Source organism: Manis pentadactyla, chromosome 3 (genome assembly GCF_030020395.1).
Source record: "Manis pentadactyla isolate mManPen7 chromosome 3, mManPen7.hap1, whole genome shotgun sequence".
Lineage (NCBI taxonomy): Eukaryota > Metazoa > Chordata > Mammalia > Pholidota > Manidae > Manis > Manis pentadactyla.
This window is the reverse complement of record NC_080021.1, coordinates 12,008,738-12,025,181: the sequence shown is the minus strand read 5'-3', so window position 1 is coordinate 12,025,181 and position 16,444 is coordinate 12,008,738. Positions and strand designations below refer to the sequence as shown.

The 16,444-nt window shown below is 35.4% G+C and overlaps 1 protein-coding gene across 12 annotated transcripts in view; it reads right to left on the bottom strand.

Annotated features, from left to right (window-relative positions):
- Positions 1-16,444, bottom strand: part of CYRIB (CYFIP related Rac1 interactor B) — a 146,077-nt gene that overhangs the window by 52,998 nt on the left and 76,635 nt on the right. For 6 of the 12 annotated variants that reach the window (XM_036890496.2, XM_036890500.2, XM_036890493.2 and 3 more), the window contains one exon: positions 571-609. The exons of 2 other annotated variants lie outside the window; for them this stretch is intronic. The gene's annotated coding sequence lies outside the window, so the exon portion shown is untranslated. Of the gene's footprint in view, positions 1-333; positions 353-570; positions 610-16,444 lie in introns of all 12 variants that reach the window. 4 more of the 12 variants (XM_036890497.2, XM_036890492.2, XM_057497741.1 and 1 more) reach the window with 1 other exon arrangement.

Here is a 16,444-nt window from a genome sequence, read left to right as displayed (position 1 = left end):
TTTCACTTGAAAGAACACAAAATATGTCTATAGAAAAATGACATTTTCAAATACTTATTAACTTGCTATAATTAAAACAATTACAGGATTATAAATGTTTAAATACTCAGGACCCTTTAACAGTAATTATTTTTGTTGTTGTTGTGTTCTTTACTTTTAAGACTTCTTTAGAAAGACCAAAACACCAGTAACAGGTAGAATTCTTGTTTAAAAAAGTATTTAAAAGTGCCTTCCATTTATTTTTTTTAATTAGTAGAATTATGGGTTAGACCTTTTCTGATTAACTATACCAGTTAAAATTACTTTAAAAGGAATTCAAAGAAAAACACATACCTCTCCTATTAAAAGAAAGCTGTAAAAAAAAGTTCTAGTTAATTTACATTTCCCCACTACTTCCTATTCTAAGCCAGAAACTAAACAATATAGGGTATTACCTAAAGACATTTTTAGCAGTTCAACAGTATGTACAGAACATTTTCCTTAAAGCATGTTTAGCCAATGTAGTTTTTTATTTAAATCATAATTTTTCATTTGTATTTGAATAATCATTTCCCCCAAAGACATATTTACCTTCAGCCAGTGCTGGTGATTCTGTTCTTGTCCTGCTATCTGTTTAAAGAAAAAAGAAAGGAAGAAAGTCTAACACATTATTGTACTTTAAAACAAGTTTAATTTTATTAAAACTAACTTTAACAAAGTTTATGAATGCTATGACATATCACATGTGTATGTTATATATGTCTATGTGTGTATCTCCTTGGATTAACTCAACAACTAGGTACAGAGGACCTACTAAAAGTAAGGCATTATGTTAAGCCTTGGGAAATACCAATAGGTGATAAAACACCCCAGTTGTCATTCACACCTCAAGACATCCAAAGACTAGTAAGTGCACCAAGAAAGTAGAGTTCTCATCATAGCTTATGAAGCAAGAGATAAGGGAAGAAAACTAGTAAATCCTCTTTATTCTTGTAACAGGGGCCTAAAATTGTCAAAAGAGGCACATTTCTATATTCTTCACAGTTTAAGTTCATTCAGCTTCAACATATTAAAAAAATCAGTTTTACTGCAGTTACTAAGATCCTTATATTCCATGACAATAACCTATTACTTGCCAGAGGCACATCTGGCAGAACTCAAGTGAACTACAGTCCTCTCTAGAACTGGTTTTACTATTTCAAAGCCTAAAACGATTTTATGTAAAATTAAATCTTCAAAATGAGTTTATTCTAACTTTGCAACCAAGAACAACTATAGTCACAAGGACAAACTTGCTTGGTTCACAATAGGAGAAATACTTGACTAATATAACTAATCACTTTAAGGTGAAATTTCTTTCCCTAATTGTTTCTTCTATAACTTGAGTTCTGTATTTAACAGGCATATAAGTTTTACGAATTAAAGGGCTTGGTAACATTTTCAGGGGCAGGAACAATGCCTTCCAAGATGGTAGTGGTCTGAGACAAAGGTTTAAATGTGGTGCCATGCATGTCTCCAGCAGATTAGAAAAAAGGGGTGCGTGCGGTGGGGTCCAGAAACAAACCTATGGAAAGTAGGATTGGCAATCTCAGGCTCCACTGATTTAGAAATTCCGACTCTAGGGGAGGAGAGAAGAGGCTTCTGCCAGGAGGCACTGGAAGAATCCTGAAGCAACAACTACCACCTGGTCAGTTTGGACTCCTTACTTAGGATCACACATGGTAAGGAAGGGGTTTCCACACGGTGGGGGTGCATCCTGTAAACTGACCCTCACAACCATGAGGATTATGGCAGCTGCTGCTAAACAAAGGGGACAGGAGGAAATAGAATGAGAACCCAGGGGATTCGACTGGAGCTGCCATGCCTGGTGGGAACTGTAAGTGGGCAGCTGTAGCAACCAAGGCCTGACAAGGATAAGGCAACTATGGGCCCTGATCCCTTGGGGGAAGAAGGTCTGGGTCCCTCTACCAGGATAACACCTCAACCTGCTGAAGTGCTGGCTCAAAGTGGGAAAATCTAGAATGAGTAGTGGAAGCCTGACATAATGAACATTATTCCACTAACCCTCCTGTTATTAGTGTAACGTGCAGACTGTGGCCAGACACCACCTTGAAAGCTTTGTAGTAGACTGGATTAAATGGCAAGTGCTTAATGGAGGATACAAGGGGACAGGCTACATAGGACACCTAATGTGCACTACCCCACACTGTCACTCCAGATGCGGCACCTCCCCTTAGCAACACCACGAGGCTCACTTTCTGCTCACAGTCTTTGCTGTATGTGACGCCTACAGGAACGTTTCAGCCATGCTGCAACATACGTGAACCTGAAAGTATGATGGTGTTAACACCAATACTCAGCAGGCAACCCCTGAGCAATGGGGGGTGGGGCCTGGTAAACAACCACCTACTTCTTCCCTCCTAGAGGCACAGTCCTCACATCTTCTCAGAGGGCTTCCTAACAGTCAAGCCCCAGCAGCTCACAGACACGATTAGTCAACACACTTGGGTTGACTTTTCTTCCTCCTTGTTTCAGTTGCCCCAGCTTTCCAACTTCTGTTCCTTGTTAACAGGTTCCCAAACAAATCACCTGTCTCAGAAGTCCCTGTCTCAGGCTCTGCTTCTGGGATGAAACCAGGTCAACACCCTTGTCCTTCAGGACACGATCCTCCTTTACTCTTCATCCTACCTCACTGCACGCTCCTTCTCAGTCTCCTTTGCTGAACTTCTCTCAAACCCCTGAATGCAGGCTCAGCCCTGGGTCCTCCACTACCTTTGGGATCTCATTCCATCCCATGGCTTTATGCATTATCTATATATCCCAAATTTATTTATCCAGGGACATTTCTCTCCAAATCCACACTCACAGCCACTGCCTAGTCAGTACCTCCAGAAGGATGTTTTAATACCTCAAACATCACGTGAGAAAAATTGATCTCATTTTCCCTCTCCAGAGACTGGTCGACTTAGTCTCCCGCCTCTCAGCCGATGGCACCTCTATCCTTCCACTGCTCAGTTAAAAACTGTGGATTCCTTTGCAACTGCTTTCTCACACATCCCATATTCCGCCCAAACTCTCACTTCCTAAAAGCTTCATACCTACTATTCTATCTCCTATAACAAGGACAAACATGTAATCTTAATCTAAAGGGTGCCATGGCTATTAACATGTCATACTAAAAATGGAGGTGATTCAGTGCTAAATAGTCATGTTTTTAAATATCCAGTTTTAAATTGTTATCAACTAATTCAGTAAGTTTAGAAATGCTCAGTAGACCAAAACAGTCTGAAGGCTATATTTATATTTGGTGATAAGACATCAGTTTGCAACTTCTGCTCCAGTACTTTGTATTGTCTACAATTTATATATTATTAATCTTTATCTTTTAGTTTCCTCTATCAGAGGATGAATGGAAGCTATTTATGTTCAAAACCTAACCACTCTGGTTTTCCTCAAAAGCTCCTCTTGAATCGATGTTACTACAAATGGAATGAATTAACTTTTACTTTTTCTGCCACAGAGAAACTTCCTTCCCTAAGGCACACTACAATTACCCAGAAATACACAAGACAAGTGGCGTGGCTGGCCACTTTCATAAACAGAGAAGAAAGACCGGCAACACTTGCATAAAATCATGGTGAAAAACTCCATTGATCTTAATTCCTAATAAATCAAGAAATAATAAAATATTCAACCTCAGAAATAAAATGTTAGGTCATAAGTAGTGAATAATTAGGTAATATGTGAATTAGAAAATCCAGGCATCTAAAATCCACAAACCTAGAGGTTCTTCAAGTGTTAAAATGTCTTTGCCTCCAGTAAAACATAAACCGTGGGTTACGACTTCAGAGCATTCTATCAACCATATTAACAGCTTTGCAGTATTTCAAATGATGGTACACAAACTAACTGGTTATGCAACCTAGATTGCATTCCTCTTCCATTTGGGTATATGATAAAATCTAATTCAATTCAATCTGTTTAAGCTCCCCTTGAGATAAACAAAGCACTTTTCACAGCCATTTTATAAACAATGAAAGGGTATTCTAACCATGTTCCAAGACCTGACAATACTATAAAAGTGCATTAGAAAATTCCAACATATATCTAAGTTTTAATTTAGTAACTTGAAAAAGTTATTGTATATCCATTTAAGGAAAAAAAGTTCAAGTCTATAAATTTTTTTTGCAAACAGAAGAACCAATGAGATTGGCCAGTCATACTCATTAATTAAAATTTTGTGTAGCTGCTATAAATAGTCAGGGAAAGAACACAGAAATCAGGATAGGTCCAACTGTATATTAACTTAAAAAAAACCACACCAAATATTCACTAGAAATTCTATTATGTATACAGGTCCAAAATAGATACCCTAGAAGATGCGATAATGAAAAAGACTGCACTTTCAAGAAGCACCTAGTCTTATTTGTTTAAGGTAAAGTGCAATTAAATGCTCAAGGTAAAAATGAAGTATTATGAGAAATATCTATCTGCAGTGATGTGGCAATTAAAAGAAGAGATTTTGTCTTCTGCATACGTGGATGTTTTATTGCCCTTGTCTAGCTTGGATTAACACATAGTCTACAGGCACACACTTGATCATCTACATTTGCTCTCTTACAACACTAAACTATGTTTTCTACCTTTATCTTGTATCTACCTACCACTTCAGCATTTTATTAAAAATAATAATAATAAAGAGAGAAATGTGGTATCCACATATAAATCAAGTATAAAAATCAAATGAGTATTCATATTTGAACTGTTTATAGTTCATAATGCATGAGCAAAACCAAAAGTTTCTGTGATGACTGCCCTTGTACTGTTCACTATGTAACTTATTCACTATGTAAGAATTTGTTCTCCATGTAAGAACTTGTTTGTTATGCCTCAGAAGATTGGAGACTGACAAAAATTAGGCTTGGGGTGGATTAATGATTGTGCATTGAGCATTGACTCCCCTATACAGATTTTTATTGTTGTTAACAACCATTTGATCAATAAATATGAGAGATGCCCTCACAAAAAAAAAAAAAAAAAAAGTACACACTTGCAATGGTAAAATAAATAAGTAACTGGGATGTAATGTATAGCATAAGGAATATAGTCAAGATATTGTAACAGCTTGGTATGGTGAAAGCTGGTACCTAGAATTGTCATGTATATAAATGTTGAATCACTATGTTGTACACCTGAAACTAATGTAATGTAATACTGTGTGTCAACTACCCTTCAATAAAAAATAATTATCTACAAAAAAAAAAAAAGAAGAGATTTTGGTGGAGTAGAACATGGAAATCAGGTATTAGGAAAGATTTTGTGAAGCCCTGATAGATGAGAGAGATTTTGATGAATGAACAGGATTTGGGCAAGCAGAAAAAGGAAGTAAGGAGAATATTCCACATGATGAATGTATAAAGTAATCATCATAGGGCAATGAAGAAAGAAAACTTTATTTTATAAATAATCCTTATTTTTTAAATAATCTCATGGAAAACTGAGATACAATCTTCTCAGTCTACACATCCTAGATGGGTTAGCTTTCATTTCTCAAAACTGAATCTCAAAAAATAGAAAACAATACCTCATCTTTAGAGGAGTAATGTGAAGCACTATTAGAAATTTAAAATGGAAAGATAGAATCAATCATACAAAAATTAAAAATAAAGGAAAACCAAAATGTTTTAATAGTCCATATAAATGTATATAAAATTCAGAGAGGGAAAGATTAACATGATAATATATGAGAGCGCAAATTAGTAAATATATATATGCAACATTTTATATTATGTAATAAAAAGGAATTTAAAATAAGCAAAGTGATTTAGCACAGTGGTTCTGGAATGAGATAGACCTGGTCTGAGTTTCCACTTATTTAAACTATTAGGTTCTTTGAGCAACAGTTTAGTTGTAAATGGAGACTTTCTTTTATTTAAATTAAGTTACCTGAGCATCAGTTTCCTTTATTTGTAAAATAGCAAATCAAATCTCAATAAGTATATGAAGATTAACAGAAATGCCAGTTTAATTGAACACTGTCATTACTGTTCTAATTTATTATTAAAATTATAATATGTACATATCTGTTTTGACATTCTAATTCAAGTGCAGCACACTTAAGATTATCCATGTCTAAAACACACCAGAGCTCAAATACCTGAATACAAATCTTAGGCATCTATGTCATCTTACACCATGATTACTACCACAAAATGGTTTCATCAGAAGAAAATGAAAAGGTTACATTGAGTCCCCCTCCTTGTTATACCCAGAACTACACTTTCTATACAGATAAACTATTAAAGTACATATAATACATACATCAATTTTGGTATTATGCAATAATTAATGTTATATAATTATATAATGTTTTGATATTATGTACCTTAAACATCAACTGTATTTGTACATTTTGAAATTAGCACTATCAGGAAATTCTTAGTCTTTATTGTAAACTCAAGCTGCAGAAGATCTGAATCATCAACACTTCTCATTAATCTAAAAAAGATGCATTATGCCAGGGAGAGATAAATTTACAACAGTTGAAGATATAACTCCAGGTTATCAGAACATGACTACTTTTATAGGTTTTTAAATTTTCTTATAATTTTAATTCTCCCTTTTATTATAAGAACAAAACATGCTCACTATATATACTACATAGAGAAAGTAGAAAGGAAAAAACATCACTACCTGTAGACTCACAACCAAACCTAACTACCTGTAACAATTTATTCCCTTGTAAGTTTTTTCTATGCACATTTTTAAACAACTGAACACCATTTTCTTTACATGTGTCTTTTTTTTATCATTTATGTTGTGAGCAATATTTTCATATCATTAGAAATCCTTTCAAAATTGTTATATGCCATCCTATCATATAGGTATATCCCATTCCTTTCAAATACTTTCCTTCTGTTGGACATGCTATATCCAGGGCCTTCAGAAACACATGAAGACTTTGTGTAGATATTATGAACTGGTACTTTATTATATGACCTGAACTACAACTGGGTTGGGGTTCCAGGACTCCAGCAAGCAACAGCCCTTGGTGTGTATACGTGTGTCCAGGCACACATGGGTCACACTCTTGCCTACTCACAAATATAACCCCTGGACATCAAGGCACAAGTATACCTAACCCAGTGCCAGGCACACTTGTCCCACCCCAGTTTTCTCAGATGAGACTACCACATCAGGTCCTGTTAAAGGAGGTACGGTACAGGATGGCAGAGTTTGAGAGGGTAAGGTGTGGAGTTTGAGGGGATGTCAGAACAAGACACTGTTGTACACATTAGTGAGTCCAGAAGTGTAGTCACATGAGCTCTCCTGAGTCCGGACACATCAAAGGTGCTAGTGTGGGTTTTATACAGGCAATAAAGATGTGGCTAGAAGGCCCTGATCCCTAAGCCCACACATGGTTCCAGAAATGACATGTCTATATTGTGACTGACATTAAAGAAAAGACACAAGTAGAGTTTTTAATGTCCTTGGTTTAATCTACTCAATATGTTCAAAATGCCTTAAAAATTTATACATGATTTAATTTTAAAGGAATGATAAATTAAGAGAAGTAATAACATAGGAAAAATAAAGCTTTACATAATTCTACATGTTAGGAAAGTATTATTTTCCAATAGGTCAATATTAGAAGAGACCAAATAAATATATACTTGAATTTATACATCCTGCTAAAAATGTATAGCTCCAAGATTATCTTAAATCAATTCACTAGCACTGCAATAACTATTCGTTTCTGCTTCTTGACCTGCTTCATTACCCCCACCTGATCTACTCCCACCATCCTCTTCACTCTTAGTCCTATTCTCAAAATAAAAAGATTCTTGAAAAATGACCAAATGTGGCTCATCTCAGAAATGCAAAGTTGGCTAAAAAAACCTACAGGTTGTTTTTCACTGCATTAACAGATTAAGGGGAAAAAAACCCGCATGATGAGCTCAAAAGACGCAGAAGAACTTTTCATGAAAGCTACGCTCACAAGTGATTAAAAAAAAACTTAGCAAAGTAAGACTAGAAAGGATAATAGGCATCTTCTTCTTCTACAAAAGCCTGTAATAAACATAATTCTTAATGAAGAACTACTAAAAACTTTCCCCTTGAAATCTAAGAGACACAAGTATTTCCACTATCACTATTTCTTTCCAACACTGTACTGCAGGTCTCAGCCAGTGTTAAAAGTCAAGAGGAAAACATTACTGGCTGGAAAAAAATTTTTAAGGAAATCCAATTCATGAATTTTGCAAGGTAAGTGAGTATTATCAATATGAAATCTCAACTGCATTTCATTCTCGAGTGAAAAGCCAAAAGATCATTTTCCCCCCAGACAATACAGTTTATAATAGCAAAAAGAAATATAGAAACTAGGAATAAACCTAACAAAAGCTGTGCAATAGCTGCATGAAGAAAAATCATAAAACTTTATAAAGGCATAAATAAATGTAAAGACATCATGTTCATAAATGAAGACAATACTGTAAAGATGTCAATTCTCTCCCAAACTCATATGATTATTTAATGCATTTCCAAATGGTATCTCAAAAGGATTCTTCTGTGAAACTTAAACTAATTCTAAAATTTATCTGAAAGAACAAAAACTCAAGAACAGTCAAAATGCTCAAGGCATCAAGTGAAATAACTTGCCTAGACATCAAGATGTAAAATAAAACTACAGAAATTAAGAGAGAATGCTATTAACATAAGGACAAACTGGCAAATGAAGACAACACACAGTCCAAAAAGAAATCCACGCATACATCAAAGAGAAGGTATGTAAGGGATCACATTGGATATCACTGGGGAAAGGAAGAGACTGTTGAATAAATGGAGCTGGGGTAATTGATTATTTATATAGGAAAAAATAAAATCTCTATCCTACACTATACAGATTAATCAATTCCCATGGGATTAAGGATAAATTCAAAACTCACCAACAACAAATGAAAAGACCAATAAAACTGTGCATATGAACACCAAAAACTTCTGCTTATCAAGACACTTTGAAGAAACTAAGCATATAAACCATTAGACTATAGGAAGACACTGGCAACACATATAACAGGAAAAATACTAGTATCTAGCATATAAAAACTGCTCAACACAGCAAGAACAAGACAGAAATTTAGAAAAACAGGCCACAGTCACGGAGGCATTTAAAGAAAAAAAAAAACCACACACACACAAATACTCAGCCTTATAAGAAAACCATATAAAATATCATTTTATATCCATTAGATAGGTAAAAAATAAGAAATCTATTAAGTGTTGGTAAAATCGCTTATCAATAGGTTACTCTTAGACACCCAACATGTAAAATTATAAATTATTATAATCACATTAGAAAACATTTGGCATTATCGTATTAAACTGAACACTGCATACCCTAGAAGCTAACAGTTCTACTCTCAGGTGTACACCTAGAAAAATTCTTGTAAATGAATGCCAAGAAAAATGTACAAACGTGTTCCAAGCAGCAGTGTTTGTTCCAGAGGAGGAAAAAAAATACACTAGTAACAACCTGAATGTTCACTGATAGGAATATGATTAAACTGTGGCTTTTTCACACAACAAAAACTTACAGGGTAGTACAAATCAGTGACAGCCACCTGCAAGAAAAAGGACGAATTCTATGAATTTGTTTAATGAATTTAAGGAATTGATTAAGTCTCAGAAGACTACATAATTTTTACAGAGCCCCCCCCCAAAAAAAAACTCAGCAAAACTAAAATATGTATGATTATGTATTTTTTAGGGATACTGACATACGTGATTTTTTTTTTGTTAAGGCTATAAAAGTGGTAAACACAAAATTCAGCAGAGTTATTTTCCTCTGGGCAGAGGCAGGGAGATTGTATAGGGAAGGAACATAGTAGCTTCCTAGATCTTATGCACTTTATTCTTATTAATGCTTTATAACTTACATGTGTTTCACATATTTTATATGTATCAAATACTAAAATAACTTTAATGCCAAATGAGTATTCAAAGGCTGGCAGGAGAGGTTGGGCCACACTCTGGCGCTGGGAGGGAAGTGGTGGGGTGGGGTGGGGGGGAGAGACTGAGAACAGAGAAGGTACATTCGAATGACAACAAAGGTTTCTGTGTGGGTTTTTGTTTGTTTTTCTTTCTTACAAATATTTTTCTAAAAAAAAATTCTTACAGTATGAAATAATGGACTTTAAAGAGTGATTCAGGTAAAACGATTCAATGACTTCTTATGGGGACAGGAAACAAGTGTTTTCTCCTAGCACTGTTAAAGGAACTGATAACTTTACATGTAAAGCACAAAAGTGAAAGGTAAAATTTAATACTTTGACTTTCAGGGATCTGCTCCACATTCCAAGTGATGCTCAAACCTAGAAGAAGCTTTTGTCCTCTAAGGTGTTACAATTACAGTGAATGCACTCTTTTTCCTGTGATAATCAGAAGCAGAAGTTGCTCAATTAATCAAAATTCTTATTTAAAAGTACATATAAAATACATACACAATTTATATATACTTATAAAATTAAATGTATCTGTATACACACACACATATATATAATATGCACATTCATTAGCTAATCCTTTTATAACAACCAAAGCATGTTCTTTTAATACAGGTCACTGCTAGGTACAGGCAAACCTCAGAGATACTGTGGGTCCAGTTTCAGACAACTGCAATAAAGCCATATCACAATTAGAGCCAAATGAATTTTTTGGTTTCCCAGTGCATATTAAAGTTATGTTTACACTATAGTGTAGCATAGTATAATCTAGGATCTTGTCTCGGTGTTGATGGCTGCTGACTGATGAGGGTGGTGGTTGCTGAAGGATGGGGTGGCTGTGGCAATTTCTTAAAATAAGAGACAGTGAAGGCTGCCCCACTGAAAGACTCTTCTTTTCACGATGCTTTCTCTGTAGCATACAGTGCTGTTTAACAGTGTTTAACCCACAGAACAGAACTTTGCAAAACTGGAGTCAATCTTCTCAAACCCTGCCACTGCTTTATCAACTAAGTTTATGGAATACTCTTAAATCCTTTGTTGTCATTTCAATAATTTTCACCTCGTCTTCACCAGGAGTAGATTGCATCTCAAAAAAAAAAAAAAAAGCACACTTCCTTTGCTCATGCCTAAGAAGCAACTACTTATGTTAGTGTTTTACCATGACTGTAGCAATCTGGTCATATCTTCAGACTCCACTAATTCTAGTTCTCTTGCTATTTCCACTGTATTTACAGTTAGTTCCTCAACTGAAGTGTTGAACCTCTTGAAGTCATTGACAGGGGTTAGACTTTCTCCAAACTCCTGTTAAAGTTAGTATTTCTTCCCATGAATCACAAATGTTCTTAATGGCATCTAGAATGGTGAATATGTTTCAGATTTTCAAGGAACTTTGCCCAGATCGATCAGAGGAATCACTATCTAAGGCAGCTCTAGGTTGATAAAATGTATTTCTTAAGACTTGAAATTACTCCTTGATCTATGGGCTGCAGAATGGATGCTGTTAGCAGGCATGAAAATAACATTAATCTTACTATGTATCTCCATCAGAGCTCTTGGGAGACCACGTGTACTTTCAATGAGCACTAATATTTTGAAAAGAATCTTTTTTCTTAGCAGTAGGTCTCAACAGTGAGCTTAAAATACCCAGTAAACCATGTTGTAAACAGAGGTACCATCATTCAGGCCTTGTTCCATTTATAGAGCACAGGCTGAGTAGACTTAGCACAATTCTTAAGGGCCCCAGGATTTTCAGAATGGTCAGTTGAACATTGGCTTTGACTTGAAGTCACCAGCTGCATTAGCCCCTAACAAGAGGGTCAGCCTTTCCTCTGAAGCTCTGAAGCCAGGCACTGACTTCTCCTCTTTAGCTATGAATATCCTAGATTACATCTTCCAATATAAGGTTGTTTCATCTACATTGAAAATCTATTTAGTATAGCCACTTTCATGAATTACCTTAGCTAGATCTTCTGAATGACTTGCTGCAGCTTCTATAGTCAACACTTGCTGCTTCACCTTGTACTTTTAAGTAATGGAGAGGCTTCTTTCTTTAAATGTCCTGAACCAAACCTCTGCTAGCTTCACACTTTTCTTCTGCAGCTTCCTTACCTCTCTCAGCCTTCACAGAATTGAAAAGATTTAAGGCCTTGCTCTGGACTGGGTTTTGTCCTAAAGAAATGTTGTGGCTGATCTGATCATCTATCCAGAACACTCAAAGTACCTCCATATCAGCAATAAGGCTGTTTTGCTTTCCTATTATTCACGTATTTACTGCAGTAGCACTTTTAATAACCTTCAAGACCTTTTCCTTTGCCTTTACAACCTGACTAACTTTTAGGCTCAAGAGGCCTAGCTCTTGGCCTGTCTTGGCTTTCTACATGCCTTCCTCACCAAGCTTAATCATTTCTAGCTTTTGATTTAAAGTGAGAGATGTTGTGACTCTTCCCTTCACTGGAACACCTAGAAGCCAATACATAATTATTAATTGGCCTAATTTCAATATTGTGTCTCAGGGAACAGGGAGACCAAAGGATAGCGAGAGAGATAGGGGAACGGCCAGTTGGTCAAATAGTCAGAACACACACATTTATCAATCAAGTTCACCGCCTTCTATGGCACAAGGTTCATGGCACTCCAAAACAATAGTAATATCCAAGTAAAAATAGCAATATCCAAGATCACTGATAGAGATCATCATCACAAATATAATAATAATGAAAAGTTTGAAGTATTACAATAATTACCAAAACGTGACTCACAAAGAGACACAAAGTATGCAAATGCTGTGGTGAAAATGGTACCAATGGAGTTGTTCAACACAGCATTGCCACAACCTTCCACCTGTAAAAAAGGGAACATCTGCAAAGCACAAGGAAACAAGGTATGCCTGTACTGAATAGTATTTCCTGCCCAACGTGCAAAGCTTCTTCAGGCTATCTGTAGTGAAAGACAGCTGTTTCATTTTAAATTTTCCACCAATCATAGCCCAATACTTTTGTAAAGATTACTAGAAAAGAAAACTAGAACACTAGAAAAATGAAGTTTTTAAAAGACTTACAAAAACAAATCCCAATTCTTTGCAGATTGGCAACAGTTTATGATTAGTGCTGGTTTGCAAAGCGTGCTAGTATAAATAAAGCCATGGGTGCTGGAGCCAGGCTGTCAGGCTTAGCTTTGAAAAGCTAATCTCTCTCTGCCTATGCAATCTGTAGAGGGGATAAAAGAATACCTACTTCACTGAGCTATTGTGAGGAGTAAATAAATGAATCTATGTTTAGCACTTGAAACAGCTCCTGACACATAAGAATCACTCTATCAATGTAAGCTAATGTTATCATTATTACTGTATAAACCATATTCATATACTTTTTCTAAAATGTCTAGTTGTCTCTCTAAAATGTAATGAGAAATAAAGACAGTGAAAATACAGAATGCTTCATAGCTTTTATAATTTTCTCCAATTGTTTATATCATTATTAGTGACCAACAACATCACTTCTTTCAAAATTGATCAATGATTGGTCACTGAACATCTGTTATCAGGACATGAACAGAATGTAAAGTGTGTAGCTGTGTTACCTCCTTGCCTCCTGGTGACAAACCCACATGACATTTTACAAAAATGGGTAACCAAGCAATGGAATTTGCCAGCAAAGATAAAAGCACAGCAAACAAACAAAAGCAGTAACACTGGAAGTCAAATCTAATGGAACATAAATGAAATACAGAAGAAATCGCTGGCTCCAAGAGGTGTTGACAATGCTGTGTCTGGGAGACTAAACAAGCAGTCACAGAAACTTAGTGTAGGTAAACCTATCTACATAAATGAAGAAAGGGGTTATGATGAAAAGGATGAAGATATCCCAGAGAAAGTGACACTAGCAAAAAAAAATTCATATTAAAGGAACTCTTGAATGTATTTCATGACATTGAGAGTACAATGGACAGAATGTTGGAAAGAGATACCAACTTAGAAAGAAGTATGACAAAAAGTGGCCAGGCATAAAAATGATGCTCACAAATTGTAAACTAGACCACAAGGAAGAAGAAAAACCAGGTGATTGCTCACCTTTAATTACAGTAAATTCTGATAGCTCTAACCTATGTAAAAAATATGTAAATATCAATAGATTTAAACTGCATAAACAAAAGGAAATGGTCTCTTTTAGAAGCGAAGAATACACTGTCCAGCCACTCATGTCCTTTCCCACAATTGTGGCACTTCTCAGAATATCTCTGATTTACACTTGATAGTAACCGAAGCACAAATAGTCCAGGTTGGGAAATCCAAAGTCTTAAGGCTAAGTTCACATCTTATTTTGCCAGAGCCATTTTTTCTATTCCTGAAAATATATAACATAAACAAGTGTTTAATAACAATAAACCTAAGGTGCCAAAAACTAAGATCATCCTCTATAAAAGTATCTATTTAAATGCAACATGCTCTCAAACTTCTGGATCTGAACTACATATTACAAATTTCAAAATACAGATGGCGGTATTTTGAGTCACCCATGCAATTTTTTAAGCTTTATCCCATGTATTGAATGAAAAACCAACATACCCAAAACTAGGAACCACTAATAAAATCAAATGCACACATCCGATTCTTAAAAATGTCCTAATCCTTAATATACCATTAAAAATTAGAGAAATAATTTGCAAAATTTGGCTGGTTTAAAAGGTAATTTGTGTTGCTTACAAATAACATAAGCCAGTGCACCCTGTATTCAGACTCCCGCAGCATGATGCCAACCAGGAGAGCATCACAGACCTAATCCACATTTGACCTGTGACCCTCACAGAGAGGTTCTGTGCCTGGGCTGTCATATATTGCACTAATTCCAGAGAGTTCTATGACCAAAACAAATATTTAATCATTTCACCTCTTGGCAAAAATACATATCCACATAAAATATAATTTGACAGAAAAAGCATACTAGCTTTTTTTAACTTTGAGCAAGAATCTTTAAGTTTCTCAAAGCTTCAATTTCTTCATCTGTAGAAAAAAAGATAATATCTCTCTTAAGATCGAGAAACTCAAAGAATGAGAGACACCTATTACACTGTCCAGTTCTTTTCCCAGGTCTTATCTGTCACATCAGGCCAGCAGCACCCCTCTGCAGAAGTGCTATTACCAGCATCCTTGCAAGTTCGAAGGGCCCAAACCGTTTAAGCAGCACCAGAATGCTACGGGGTTTCTGCCTGTCGATTCAACAAGTATTAAAATCTTTATTATATCTCTTACAGTGCTTACTAAACAAAGAAATAAGATGATTTTTATCCTGAAAGAAATGAATGGCTTCCTGTGGAAATAATAATTGCATATATAAAAAATAACAAATCTGTAACACTTCTATCCACACTAGATTATTGTTACAGACTATAATTATAGTAGAAATTCAGGTAACAGGACAATGTGAGAAAAGAGGATATTCCAAGTGTGGGTTAAACATCTTCAAATGGGCCCTGTAACACATCATTTCACTCATCAAAACATTCAGCTCTTGCCCAAGACTGAAAGGAGTTATCACAGACTGTTCACTGCCCTCATATCCCCCATACCAAGCCCAATATAATATGGGTCACCTCTATTGTGTATATGCTGAATGAATGGATGAATGAATAAGCAAACAACACAATAAAAGATTTAAGGAGCCCGAATATGCAACTTGTTTAGAGTTCTGGCCTCATCATTCTGCTAAAAAGATGTTTGGGAAAATGAGCAATAAGGAGAGATCGATATACAGGTAGCAGATAATGGATAAAATTTCGAAAACTGTAACTTCTCCTTTTAAAAACTAAAAATAATAAACAGACTTTAAATAAAATATTCTAATGTGTCCATTGTGGTTTTACAGAGAATAGTTTTTCCAGGCTGACAAAATAACTCAATTGCAACAAGCACAGATAACCACTTTGGAGAGATACTATATATCTAATGTGTGAAACTGCACAGCTATCTATCATGGTAGCAATCAAACAATAGATTTTTTTAAAGACTATAAAAAATGAATTGTCACCTAATCTAAAAATGATCTATTTCCTAATGGTAATTCAACAAACATTAGTAGAGGACCTCCAACAGGCCGGATGTTATATAGGCAAGGCAGAGTACAAAATGCTGAGTAAGACAAGACCTGCCTGCTGAAAACTCATGTCCAAAAGACATGTAAGTCAATTATTACAATACAGTGTAATTAAGTAAAATGCTGTATTAGAATTCTGTGGATAAAATGCTATGGGGAGTAAGTGAATTATATCCAGAGGAAAACATCAGAGAAAGCTACAGAAATGATGAAGAAGTGATGACTTTTGAGTTTGCTTGCGTGTTTAAAAAACACCACCACCACTAATAACCTCCAAAGACATTTTTTACATGTTTCAAATTAAGCAAGACAATTTTTTAGGATATATATGAAAATATCCACTAACTTGGAAAAAGAGAACATTCTCTCCTT